Source organism: Myotis myotis, unplaced genomic scaffold (assembly GCF_014108235.1).
Source record: "Myotis myotis isolate mMyoMyo1 unplaced genomic scaffold, mMyoMyo1.p scaffold_m19_p_9, whole genome shotgun sequence".
NCBI lineage: Eukaryota > Metazoa > Chordata > Mammalia > Chiroptera > Vespertilionidae > Myotis > Myotis myotis.
This window is the reverse complement of record NW_023416401.1, coordinates 24821507-24835551: the sequence shown is the minus strand read 5'-3', so window position 1 is coordinate 24835551 and position 14045 is coordinate 24821507.

Genomic DNA, 14045 nt, shown 5'->3' with positions numbered 1-14045 from the left:
TCTGTTCTACTGGTTGAAATAGGATTCCAGGGACTCCTTTATAAGGGCTGGCTCAGAGGGCAGAGACACAGTGGAGAGCTGGGCAGTCCAGGACAGGCTTCTCTGTGAAATGCAGTTTGCCTGAGAGACCCCCATGCAGAAATGGCTGCTAGGCTCTGGGTTTGTTTGTTTGTTTGTTTGTTTGAGCCAGTTGGTCACCAGGAGCCCTCCTTCGTAGATGTCTTTTTTTTCTCAGAGTTCACAAGGACGAAGATGAAAATGCAGGTTTTGATCACTTATGGCTAGAGGAAGTGGCCAAGGGTAGATGGGGTTTCCACAGACTTGGAGGGAAGGAGAGATACACGGATGGATTGATTGATTGACTGATAAATTCTTATATATTAGTCAGGCATGTTTATTTTATTTTTTAACACCCCACTTTATAGGAAAAAACTATTTTCAGTAATAATCATGAGATGAAACAAATATATTTCATGTGTGAACTAAAATCTGCACTTACCAAACCCAGTCATTATCCTCCACAGGCCACCCTTCCCCTGTTTTAAATTTTAAGCACCGACCAGCACACCAAATAGCCACACAGAATGTCAGGATTGAAAAACCCGTAGGTTCGTCTTCACCATCACTCTGCAGGCGTTGTTTCTTGGACCTGCTGTTGAGATGCAGAAATATGTGACACTGTGGCGGGGGGAGACAGGAACTTCCCTGCAGCAAGAGCAAGTTCCAAACTGTTAGGAACTTTCCCGAAGAATGTGTGATCCTGAGTCCATGTGCGTTGGGGACAGCTATTCTAGAAATTCTCCAAGTGAACGTCCATGTAGAATATGTTTATTAAAGGACCAGAAATGAAAATGTGCTCATTCCAAGCTTACGTATCCTATCTAATAATAGACAAACATGGTAATTGACCGTACCTTCGCTATGCCTCACATTGGCTAATCAGCACGATATGCAAATTAATCGCCAACAAAGATGGCGGCTAATTTGCATACTGCAGGCAGATCCCGCTGCGCCATCCTGCTTGGGGCTGGCGGCAGCGCGATCCAGAGCCGCCGCCCACCCCAGTGCGGGATCCAGGCTTGCCATGTGCGACCGGGGGAGACGGGGCAGGCACCGCAGAATCGGGCGTGCCATCTGCCACCAGGGGAGCAGGCCTAAGCCAGCAGGTGGTTATCTCCTGACGGGTCCCAGCCTGTGAGAGGGCACAGGTTGGGCTAAGGGACCCCCCACCTGCCAGTGCACAAATTTTTGTGCACCAGGCTTCTAGTATATTAATAATATTCAACAGTTACCATACCAATTGTTGAGAACTTAGGGGGAAAAAAGATATTTTGGGGACAGAATACTTCATGACTGACATTACTGAGGTTTGCCAGTGCTTGGTGCTAACAGAAGGCAGACTGGCTTCACCTCAACTTTATCTTTAAGTTTTCTGTTGACAGTGTGCCCTCTTATTGCCTGCATGCAGGGAAGAGCACCCCATATCCTGTCCTTGTGGGGCCACTGGTTATAATAATGAAAATGATTATGAATTGAGCACCCAGTGGGAGCCAGCCCTGTGCCAAGTACTTTTTTTTTTTAAAGTGATGTTTCTAATCCTCACAGTCCACACCTCAATAAGAAAGGTGAAGTTCAGAGAGGTTAGGCAACTCACTTAAGGTCACACAGCTAGAAAACAGCCAGATTTTCAGCACAGGTTCCTATGACTCCTAACTTTCCTTGTGGTTTTTGTTGTTGTCATTTATTTTGCTTATAAAGCTCTCTGTGGCATCTCTATAAATTGAAGGGCTTAATGTGCATTCATATTAAGTGTACAGCCCTAGCTGGTTTGGCTCAGTGGCTAGAGCGTCAGCCTGTGGACGAAAGGGTCCCAGGTTCAATTCTGGCCAAGGGCACATGCTTGGGTTGCGGGCTCGATTCCGCCCCCAGCAGGGGACATGCAGGAGGCAGCCAATCCATGATTCTCCCTCATCATTGATGTTTCTATCTCTCTCCCTTCCTCTCTGAAATCAATATATATATATTTAAAAAGTGTACAGCTGGACGACTCTTCACATATGTACACACCAATGATGTAACCACCACCCAGATTGAGGTACATTTCAGGAAGGTTCCTCATGCCCCTTCTAAGAGTGTACTTCTGCCCCCCAAGAAGTACAGTACTTCTGACTTCTGTCGCTATTCATTCGCTTCTCCTGGGAGGAACAGTTTTGAAGCACTTCTTTCTTTGGGGCAAGGAAGAAGACGGGCAAGAAAGGAGGTGTGAGCAGGAAAGAGGCGCACTGATCAGTGATGCCAACAACATCAGTAACAGGAAACGCTCGCTGGCTGACACCGAGGCACGGAGGAGGGCCCGCTGCCCAGGAGAGGGACAGGAGGTGAGCTGAAGTGTTGCCGCCAGCCTGGAGCGGCCTCTGCATCTGAGTGTGGATTTTTGCTGGGAATTTATTCTCTCTAGTAACTGAGGATGGGCGCGTGTGGACAGTGGGAGGCCCCGCGCGTGGCCGGTCAGGGGGTCCGCGGCCGTCGGTGTGAAGTGCGGAAGGACTGCAGCCGGAACTGCCACTTTGCTGACTGCCTACAGGTGGTGCGGGCCCCCAGCCGCCACGTTTGGCACCAGAGGGATGTGCCGGTCCCGGGAGCCCATCAATCTTTCGGCTGCTGCTACTGTCCCCCAAGTAAGACCCCAGACTGAGCACGGCTGCCCTTTGCGTTGCTGGAAACAAACTCAGACTCAAGTCAAAGGTCCCGGCTTCAAATCCTGGCTCCGCCACAGACGTACAGCGCCGGAGTTGGGCGGGATCACAGGGCACCCAGGGGGCCAAGCGCCAGGCGCTCTCACTCTCAGGTGCCCACCTCGCACTTGCACGACCCTGAGAGTTGGTGCTTTCTTAAGAGCAAGGCGTCCAGGGCACAAAATGAGTTCATGGTAGGAACTCAGTAAATATTGGTTGAATGACTAACAACTTCCTAGTCTAATGTATTCATTGGGGTACATTAGGCTATGCTTGGGTCACAAATAAACCCCAAAGTTCAGTGGTTTAACCCAACGAAGGTTTCCTTTTGTTCCTGAATGGTCCACTGAGGTCGGGCAGGTCCTCTCTGTCTTGGAGCCACGCCCCCTGAGCCTTCCCTCCTCAGATGTCTGCTCCAAGGCACGCACCACCCGGCTGCTTGTTTGAAATGATTCAGGACCTTCATTTTAATAAGGCCCCCAAGTGATTGGGCTGCGCATTACAGTTGGTGAATCACTGGTCTCCACCAGGGGTCTTCAAGGTCACCTTGGAGAAGGAGGGTGGAGAAGACACACTGGCCCTTCGCCGCCTCAGACCAGAAGTGACGTTCATCCCTTAGGCTTATATTTTATTGGGCAGGAGCAGTCACATGTCCTCAACTTAACTGCAAGGGGGCTAGAAAATGTGGTGTTTCTGAGGTGCCCAGAAGAAGAGCCAGAGTAAGGGGCATGTGACATATTCTTTGCCACAAGTGTCTTGGGATCTGGGACACATAGTTTGACTTCTCTGGCCCTCCGTTGCTTTGTCTTGCTTTGTTTTGAGGTGGCCTACATGTTCTATCAGACCTGGGCCAGGCCAAGCACTTTCAGAGCTGGGACATGCATCTGAAAAGCGAAACTCGTGAAACACACCTAGGCCAGGGCACAGCATAAGCGCCACGAGAAAGTGGATGAAGTTGAAAGGATGAAGTCCGTTCCAGCCACGCAGTTTGTCCTGCTCCTTGCACGTCACAGCCTGCCACACCCTGTGCTGGGTGCCGGAGGGGTCGGGGAGTAAGCTGCCCGGCGCTAGTGAGCTCACAGGGGTAATACTAGGCGGGGACAGAGAAACCCGAAGCATACCCTGACCCACGCAGGGCTAGGAGTGAGCAGGGCCAGTGCTCCCATGGCCGAGCGTGCCATTGAGAGGGGACACCTGTACCATGCGTGGGAAGCTCCAGACTCATTCAGGTGGAAACCCTAAGTCTGCCACTTATGTGCTTCATGGTCCGCGTGAGTTTCCTCACCCCTCTGGGCCTCACTGTCCTCTTTTGGGAATCGGGATCTGTGGCAGAGCCTGATGGGTGCCCCAGCCAATATCCTTCCTCCACAGCTGAGCCCTGATGTTATTTGGGACGGCAATGCCCGCAGCTGTGCAGGGGGGCGTGGCCATGTGACCAGGTCCTAGTAAGGAGATATAAGCAGAAGCGTGTGCGGATTCTGGGAAGGCTCCTTGAAAAGAAGGGCCTTCCTTTTGTCCCACCGCCGCTGCTCCTTGCTTCCTCCTGCTTCCAGTCAGTAATGCAGACGGGATGGCACAGTTTGACAGCCGTCTTGGACCATGAGGTGCCTTGAGGAGGGTCCGCATGTGCAGAGGAGGGAAGAGGAGAATAAAGGAGGAGCCTGGGTTCCTGATGCCACCGGCAGCTGCCATGCGCACCCCGGGCTCAACCTGTAGGTTTCATTCACATGATTGAAAAAGAGTAACATATATCTATAATAACATAAGACTAGTGCAAGGATATGAATATAATAACATAGTATCATCTCTATGTACATAATATATGTGTGTGTAACCTCTTGTGTAAGCCACCATTATTTTGAGTTTTTCTGATTATTACTGGTATAAAAGTTAATTTATAAGTATGTAACTGTTTGCAATAGATTTAAATTACTTTTAATCCCTGTTAAGTCCATGTCCTTCTCTTTTTTTACTCTGTCTTTTATTGTATTCCATCCTTTCTCTTGTGTCCTGATCAATTATATGAGGAGGCTGTCTCAGATGCATTTTGTGCTAGAAACAGCTTTTGGTTCTGTTGCTCTTCCACATTCTTCTTTTCCTCTTTGGTTCATTGCTTTGTTCTCAGAAGGTCTTCTCTTAGGAGCAGCTGAACCTTATGCTGGCCCCTACAATAAGTCCTGAGTTGTTCCACGTCGTCAGCGAGGTCGTGCCCATCAGGAAGGGCCACGGAAGGGCCCAGCGAATGGCCCCGGCTTGCCCCGGCTGGACTTGCCCCTGAACAGGAGGCTCCCTCTCTCCAAGACTGGCCGCCTCTGCCCTGCCCTGCCTTGGGCCACGTTGGGAGGGGCTAATGGTGGGGGTGGATTGCTGCCTGCTCATCTGGCCTGCAAATATCCAGCCCCCAGGCACCCCTCTATGGCCTCTTCTTCCACACACTCCCCAGTCTGGGCAGGAGCTCAGCGCTCTGCGCCTGGCCCTGTGGTCCCAGATGCCATGATGAGCTCCCCCTTTCACCCCAGGACTCCTGTGGGGCTTGAACGGGTTAACGCTTGGCTTCAGTCTGAACTGGCAAGGTTCCGTGTGCAGGGACCAGCATGGACCCCACTGAGGGAGAGTGAAATGTAGAGCTCTCAGCACACGCATGTGATCAACTCTGCACACGGCTGCACATACCAGTATGAGCTGGAAGTTCCTGGCAATGAATTTGTTCTTAATTTCTGGGTGCAGCTGGTGAGGCATAGATAAGTCTCCTGGGGAGTTGGAGGAACTCATAATGGGACATGGAAAAGGCTTCAAAATTGGCATGAGGGATTATTTACAGACCTGATGTGCCAGGAAAAAGGCACTGAACCTGGCATTTGTTAGGTGCCAGATACATATTTGTCACATGAATGAATGAATGAATGAATGAGTGAATGAGTTGGGGGACCCAAGGTCTAATCCCAGATTTATTGCTGTACATTCTTAGGCAAGTTCCATGGCCCTGCTTGGCCTCAGTTTCCTCATCTATAAATGGGAGAGGGATGACTGCCATGTTTTCTAAGGCCTCTTGGCTTTGGAATCTCTGCTTCTGTGCCTGGAGACATTTCTGGAGTGGCAGCTCTGACCCAGAGGGAAGCACGGAGGGAGGGCCCCCAGCAACGCAGAGTTCCCGAAAATCAAGGCAGAGCGGGCTCCTATAGACTCTCTGATGTCTGACTGATTACCAGAATTCAAGAGACCCCATTGAGTTGCAATCAGTTGGTCAAGAGGGACCAGGCACCTGAGCAGAGATGGAGGCGAATGACAGCTTAGGTTACTGGCTCCCCAGCCAAGAGCCCCTCTGTCGGTCAGGATATCCGGTCATTATCTGAGTTCCTACAGATGCCATTGTCTATCTAATCCATCCATCCATCGGTCTATCAATCCACAATTGATCCTGTGTTTGTCCATTCATTGATTCATCTATTGGTCTACCTATCCACCCACCCACCCATTCCATCCATATATCCAGACATCCATGCATTCATTCAACAAACACGGAATGCAGTGGGCCATGCCCTACTATTAAATGAAGAATCAAAAATAAGGGTTCTTCCCACAATGAGCTCACAGACGAGAGGGAAAGATAGAGAAAGGCAGAGCTGATTACTTCACAGTTAGCGGCAAGTACCAAGCACTGATGGTGATGACAGAAGACCTAACCCAGCCTGGGAGGTGGGAGAGGTGGCTTTGGAAGTCTTACTGGAGGAGGTGACATCTGAGTTGAGTCTTGAAGCAAGAGTAGGAGTCATCCAGGTGAGAAGGCAATTAAAACAGAGGGACAGACATAGGCATCTAAATGTTATTTTGCTGTTCAAAGGTACATACATTTGTTATAATAACCCAGTAACCTTAACACACACACACCCCTAAACAGAGGCACAGAGAGGAGAAAGACTGAAGAAGCAGGAGAGCAGGAGCTGCTTGGGGAGCTCGGAGCAGCTGAGTCTGATGAAGCCTGCAGAGCCAGGTGGAAGGTGGGGCGAGATGAGGCTGCAGAGCCCTGCAGTGTTAGTTGGGGGTGGGATAAGGGTAGAGGCCTTGGGACATCCAGGGACTCTCTGGAGATGCAGAAAAGCTCCGGGTCAGGCATCCGTATGCCAGCTTCCTTTTCCCTTCTACCCCTGAGTGACCTTAGGCAAGTCACCTCACCTCTCTGGGCTCAGTTCCCCCCTGTGACATGACGGGGTTGCCCCCTGTGGCCTCTTGGGACCCTTCCAGCTCTGAGGGAGTCCTGAGTCACATGTGGTCAGCAAAACCAAGACCCACGTGAACATCTGGTCTGGGCTGAGGAGGGAGTTAATTGTTCCCAGTCCCTATGTGTGTTGGGGGGGCGCTGGTTAGGGGACCCTGCTCAGGGGCCGCCCCCGTGGGGCTCCCAGTCATGGGAGGAAATGCTGAGAAGGGAGTGAGTCACTGGCCAGTCATCAGCTTGGGCCTCAGGTCCCAGGTGGGAGGAGGGGAGCCCTGTTTATGCTCCTCACCGTCCCACAGCCCTCCTCTCAACACAGCAAACCCTGGTTCAGAACAAAATCCCATATGAAACTCTAATATTTAAAAAGGCCCAAAGGAAGTTATTCAGGATGAGGCGGGCAGGAGGTGGGGGGAGCAGCTCTGGCTCCCTCCCATCCGAGGCCCTAAGGAGCCCCTTTGAGTCCAAGAGTCCAAATGCCCTCCCCCCTCAGGAGGAAAGACTGGGACCCAGGGGGCAGGGACTGACCTGAGGTCGCAGCGTTGACTCATTCCTCTCCTCTCCGCCCTGACACTGACCTTCAGGGCCTCCCTCCCCCTAGAGCAGCGGTTCTCAACCTGTGGGTCGTGACCCCTTTGGGGGTCGAACGACCCTTTCACAGGGGTCGCCTAAGACCATTGGAAAACACATATATAATTACATATTGTTTTTGTGATTAATCACTATGCTTTAATTATGTTCAATTTGTAACCATGAAAATACATCCTGCATATCAGATATTTACATTACGATTCATAACAGTAGCAAAATTACAGTTATGAAGTAGCAACGAAAATAATTTTATGGTTGGGGGTCACCACAACATGAGGAACTGTATTAAAGGGTCGCAGCATTAGGAAGGTTGAGAATCACTGCCCTAGAGGAAGCCGTGAGTCCAGTGACAACTCAGACACATCACAGCTTCTCAGTGGCACCTGAGAGGGATGGGCTAACGCTGTGCTCTGCCCCAGGCAAGACCCAGCAGGTTTTTGCCTCCATCTCTGGGCCTGTGCCTCCTCAGCTGTACGGCGGGAAGGCTGGCGAGAGACTAGATATAACTAGCATTCATGGAGGACTTACCATGTGCCACGTGTGTATTTAACCCTGACAGCAACCCTCTAAGTACTGTATCATTATTATCCTTGTTTTGCAGATGGGCAAGTAGAGGCACCAAGAAATTAAATAGCTTGCCTAAAGTCACATGACCAAAAGGAGGCAGAGCTGGGATTTGAACCCAGCAGCTGGGCCCTGAATCGCTGCTCTTACCCACTGTGCTATATTGCCTCTTTGGTGATGGCCTGAAAAGGGATCCAGACAGTAAGACAGAAGCGGGTCAAAGAGAAGGGAGAGACTCAATCACATCCTGGCTCTGTCACTCACTGTGTGATCTTGGGCAAGTCACTGAACCTCTCTGGGCCTCAGTTTCCAAGCAAGGTGACTATGGGGGTTAAACGGCTGGGGCCTAGTTGCATTCAGGAGATGGTACACTCTCCATAATTGGTATTTCCTCAGTCTCCACCATGGCCCCGCAGCCACTCGCTTTGAGTGGGGAGGAAGTGATGGCCACAGCTGAGACGGCCCCTTCCATCGCCAAGCTGTCTGGCTCTGTCTCCAGTTGTTTCGCGAACCCCTCAGCCTCTCAGAAAGGAACAACAGGGCAGGTTCTAGCCACACCCTCCCTCTGGGCTCAGAGCCCTTGCCCGGTCCCCTGAGAGGCAGTTTACCGGGCAGGCACGTGGGCTGTCCAGGCTGCAGTGAGGGGCTCCTAGACCAGCTTTTAGGAGCCCAAGTGGGGCAAGTGGGCCAGGGACCCACCTCCCAGCCCCACCAGCCCCAGGAAAACACTTCATTCCTGGAAGCCCAGCCAGGCAGAGGGGGTGGAAGTGGCCGCGCTAGAGGAAACCTGCAGGGTCAGCCAAACCTCTGCCCACGAGGCCAGCGGCCCAGGGACTCACCACGAGAGGCTGGCTCACTGGGTGTTGACGTAAATGCTGGCCCTAGAGCCGGCCCAGCTGCTGGGCTGCGATCCCCTGAGGCACCCGGGCTTCCGAGTGCCAGCTTGGCAGGGCCATCCACAGCTGCAGCTGGGCCTTGTTTTTCTCCGCGGCCCACCTGGGGGTGGAAAGACCAGGAGGCCAGAGGCCAGGGACATTGTAGAGGGGCAAGGTCTTCATGCCAGGCCTGGGCCTCCCTGGGCCAGAGGACCAAGCCCTTTCTGGACACCCCTGGAAAGTGGCATCCCTCAGCAGAGGCACTGGGTCATGTGGAGTCTGGGGCCAGGTGGCCTGGGTTCAAGTCCTGACTGTGTCCCTCACTGGCTATACAACTTGGGGAAATCTGGTGAACCTTTCTGTTCCTCAGTTTCCCCATCTGCAAAATGGGGATGGGGACACTAGCATACACCTCACAGGGATATTGATATGACTAAATGGTGTCATATTTGTAATGGATGTAGAATTAGGCATTATCACATACTGTGTCTTAAGTGTTTGTTACAGAAATGTTTTCAACTGAGCATCCAGGCCATGACTGAGGAGCTGAACTTAGGCGACACAGTAGGTTTAGATTCTGCCCCCGGGAGCTTCAAAGTCAAGGTTCCCAGCACACCCTGGAGGTCAGGGGTGATCCTCCCAACTGTGGTCACAGTGACAACTAATTGGTGAACGTCTGCCTGTCCAGTCTCTAGGGCCACACGCGTTCCTTCTCTGCTCTGCCCCAGAGCCCCGCCTAGAGCCCGAGACCAAGAGGGTGTTTAGACCTGGCCGTAGAGCAAGCATTGAGCACCTGAGCCCAGCGGGGCTGCGGGCTCCCAGCCAGCACTGCGTGGCCGTGGCCTCCTTCCGTCCCTCAGAACCCCCAGTGGAGTCTTTGTTTCATTCTTTCTATGTTCAGAGAAGCAAACAGGCTCACACGGGCCAGCCCACGGTTCTGTTGCTGGTAAGTGGCAGGGCTGGGATTGAACCCACATCTGTCCAAGTTCAAAGCCTGCGTTTTTAACACTAAGCTACTTGCACAGCCACCCTCAGGCTTGGGGGTTCAGCGTGTGTCCAGCCCAGCCTGAGAAGATCCAGAAGGATCTTGGGGAAAGGAGACCATCGGAGGCAGAGGGACCCGCCTGGGGAAGGCAAAGAGGCAAGGGCAGCCCACTGCACTAGGCTCTGCAACACGACCTGTTTGTGGAACAACAAAGGCTGTGGAGTGCAGGGCTGAGGTGTGTGAATGGTGGGAGCAACAGGAGGCAAGGCTGAGGGACGTCTGCAAACAGCCTTGATTGCCCGGAAAAGGTTTAGACTGTCTTGTGCCGGGGGAGCCCCTGGGCAGTCCGAGCAGAGCCTGCATGTGGCCAGATGTGCGACCACTCTGGTGGCCTGGATGGAAGATACATTCGGAGGAAGGAGGTAGGAGGCAGGGAAAAAACTAATGTTAACGAATAACAACCTCAGCGTCATTATTGGGGATGAGCTATCTCCCTCCAAAGCAAAGCTTACCTGTCCTGCTTTCTACTTCGTCCAAAGCAGTGTGTGTGTGTGTGTGTGTGTGTGTGTGTGTGTGTGTGTGTGTTCGGGTGCAGGGCCTGGGCAGGGAGCAGCTAGACTTAGAATCCTTGGAGCCCAGACATGTGCCTTCCTCCCCACCCTGCCCCTGCCCCTGCCCCTGCCCTTGCCCCAGCCCCTGCAATGACCTCCTTTCGGGTTCAGCCCATTTTGGCCACAGCGGCTGCCAGCAGGGGGAAGGGACCCAGAAGGTAGCAGTGACTGGGCTCAGGGGCCCATGAGGCCCTCACAGCCACCTGGGTTCAGACAAGTGGGAGCCCAGGTCTTGGACCTGCCATATACGTGGCCTGTGACCCTGGCCTTGAGGTCTCCCTCCTTCATAACCTAGAAACAGTAGTAAATGAGAGGCTATTATGAAGACTGATCAAGTTCTTGAATGCGAAGCCTGGAGCTCAGCGCTGGTTCAGAGCGACTGCCGATACATTTGAGTGCATCATCATATCTCAGCCTGAGGGCAGAAGCCACTGGCGGCCTGGGGAGAGCTCTGAGGCCACTTGCTGTGGCCTGGGGCTGTGCAGAGGGCACCAAGCCGTCCCCCTGTCCCCAGTGCCTGGACCTGACACAGCTCAGGGAAGCCAGGCTGCCTAAATGAGCACTGGGACCCCTGCCTGGAGCCATCTGTCTGTACCCCTTGGGCAAAGGACAGCAAAAGGCAGGAGGCACGATGTTCTGGGCTCCATCGCGTGAGTTACGGGTTGGACCACCATGGTCTGCCCGCCCCGCCCCCCCCCCCCCCCCCACCCAGTCCTCCCTAACAGCGCATCCTTGGACAAGTTACTCAATGTCTCAGTGCCTCACTCTCCTCATTTGCAAAATGGGCACAGCCATAGTTCCTACCTCACAGGGTCAAGGTCAAGACTAGATGGGAGCTGGCGTGTGGTGCTCAGCACAGTGCCGGGCTCGGGGGAAGCACCCGGTAACTATTAGCAACCGCAGTGCTAATGCAGCAACAGAGAACAGGAGCTTTAGGAAAAGGGAAGTCATGAAGTTCATGGTCATCAGATACTGTGAGAAGGGGACAAAGAATGGCAAGGGCGCAGTGCGCACGGGGTTGTTGGGGGGGGGGGGGTGGTTGATGGAGGCCGTTGGGCCCGGAGTCAGGGCCCAGCCTCCGTGTGAACAGCAGCCAGCGAGAACAATAGCAGCAACGACCGCGTTTCTCACAGTAAGCACTGAGCAGGCACCAGGCCCCGTGCTAAGGTGTTTGCACGAACAGCTCGTTTCCTTCCCAGTACACCCCGAGGGGCAGGACTGGGACTAGGGTGCGCAGTAAGGTGTCAGGGTGGTCATTTAAGCAGGCGCTCACCTTGGGCTCCTGCAAGTGCAGGGACACCACCTGGGAGCCAGCGCCTCCTTAAATGCTGTGCCCTGGGCACCTGGCTGGCTGCACCCTGTCCCAGGTCTGCTCTGAGGTTGGTATAATAATTACCCGCTTAAGATAGGTGTGAAACGGGGGCCTCGCCGGGTCGGGCAGCTGTCCCATGTCACACAGCGAGGAAGGAAGAGCAGACGCCAGGTCTCTGACTTTGAAGCTGGGGCTGTTTCCACTCCGAGGCGCTGCCTCCAGCCGGGGGGTGGGAGGTCCCCGTCCCCCTCCCAGCACCCAGGGGCTGCCGGGACCCACCTCCTCTCTGGTTGACGCAGGCGGCTGGGAGAACTGGCCTGCAGGGCGGAGGTCTGGCCATTTCTCCCTACATTCCTGGGGGTTAAGTCTAGGGGCCCAGGCTTCCGGCATCAGCCATCACGTTCCCCAGAAGGAATCTCTAGTCATAACAAACCCCAAAGGTCACCCGTCTGGGAATCGGCGTTCTGTCTCCACCCCAGGGCAGGCGAGAGGGCCCAGTCTTTATGGAGACCACCCTGCTGCCCGGATGGGGGTGACCTGCTCTGGCCCTCCTCTGGGGGTGGTGTCTGATGGGACAGGTGGCAAGATGGAGGAGGGGCCCTAGAGAGTCCTAGTGCAGTAAATGCATGGGCTCCGGATCAGATCCCCTCTCACCGCCGCCTAGCTGTGTGGCCTTGGGCCAGTTACTTTACCTTGGCGTGCCTCCGTTTCCTCTTCTGTGAAATGGGGAGAATAATATCTACTGCATAGGTTTGCCATGAGGACTCAATGAGATCCATTCATTCAAAGGCTATTTATTGAAAGCCTGCCAACTTCCAGGCGGTGAGCAGCAAGGCACTGAGTAAAAGACACAAAACTCTCTGCCTTCAAGTTTTTAAAGAGGAAGATAGTGACGGATATTGTTTACTTTAGAAAATGCTGGCCCCCCAAAAATGAAACAAGTATAATAAAACGTTAACAGTTGTTAAATCAAGGAGACGGGCAAATGGCAAGTGGTTGTTCATTATGTGTTTTCTATGCTTTTCTGTATGTTTGAAATATTTTATAAATGGAAGGAAGGAAGAAGGAGAGAGGGAGAGGGGAGAGAGGGAGGGAAGAGAGGAAGGGGGAGAGAGGGAGGGGGAAGAGAGGGAGGGGAGAGAGGAAGGAAGGGAGGGAGGAAAGGAGGGAGGGAGAGAGGGAGGGATGGATGGATGGAGGGAGGGACTCCCTCCCTTTGCAAACTTACAAGTCGGGGAGTAGACACTACACAGATGAGTAAAGCTTGCAGTGTATCAGTTGATGCTCAGTACTTTGGAGAAAGACAAAGAGGAGTCACGGATGCCCCGGTGATGGGGGGCTTCCCTTTTAAAGCCAGTGGTCAGGAAAGGCCTCCCTGGGAAAGTGACATTGAAAGTAGGGCTCAGATCTCCTGGTTTCTGGACCTGGGTGGCCCCAGGGTCCACGTCCAACCTTCTGCCCAGGGAAGAGCCATGGCAAAAGCCCCAAATCCAAGACCCTTGGGGCTGTGAAGTCTTAGAATTACGTGTGGCAGGTACAAATTTCAGTTCAAAATTCAGATGCTCGGAGAAGGTACCCGATTTTGAATTCATTTTAGCACAGTACTCCACTTCCTAGGAAGAAAAGTCATCTTGATTAGTTTGGTTGTTTACACACACACACATACGCACACACGCACACGCACGCTTTCCCTGTGGTTGTATAAGTGTGAGGTTGTCTTGGGCTCTCCTGGCTTGGACACATCGTATGACCGTTTCATCTCTTGAGCCGCCCCCCCCCCTTCTACTTTTGGATTCTTCAAAGCTCTTGGGGTCACATCGACCCACAGAATTAAAAATATGTTCACTCATAGCTTGTTCTCTGGCTCTCTTCCCAGCCTTGTTATTTGGGAGGAAGGAGAGAAGGGGGGAGCGGGATGTGCATCCGTCAGGGTGGGCTAGGTTAGGTGCAGTAACAACCACCCCCAAACCTTGCTTCTCGGGCACTCCTGCTGCACCTGAGATCAGCCACAGCCCTGCCGTGTCTCCTGACCCCGGGGCCCCGGCTGCTGGAGCAGCCACCGCCCGCATGTGTACAGCAGGGAACAGGGAAAGCATCGAATCACGCCTTTCTCTGACTCATTAGGAATTAATATGCCCCAAGTCCCTTCCGGAATGGTT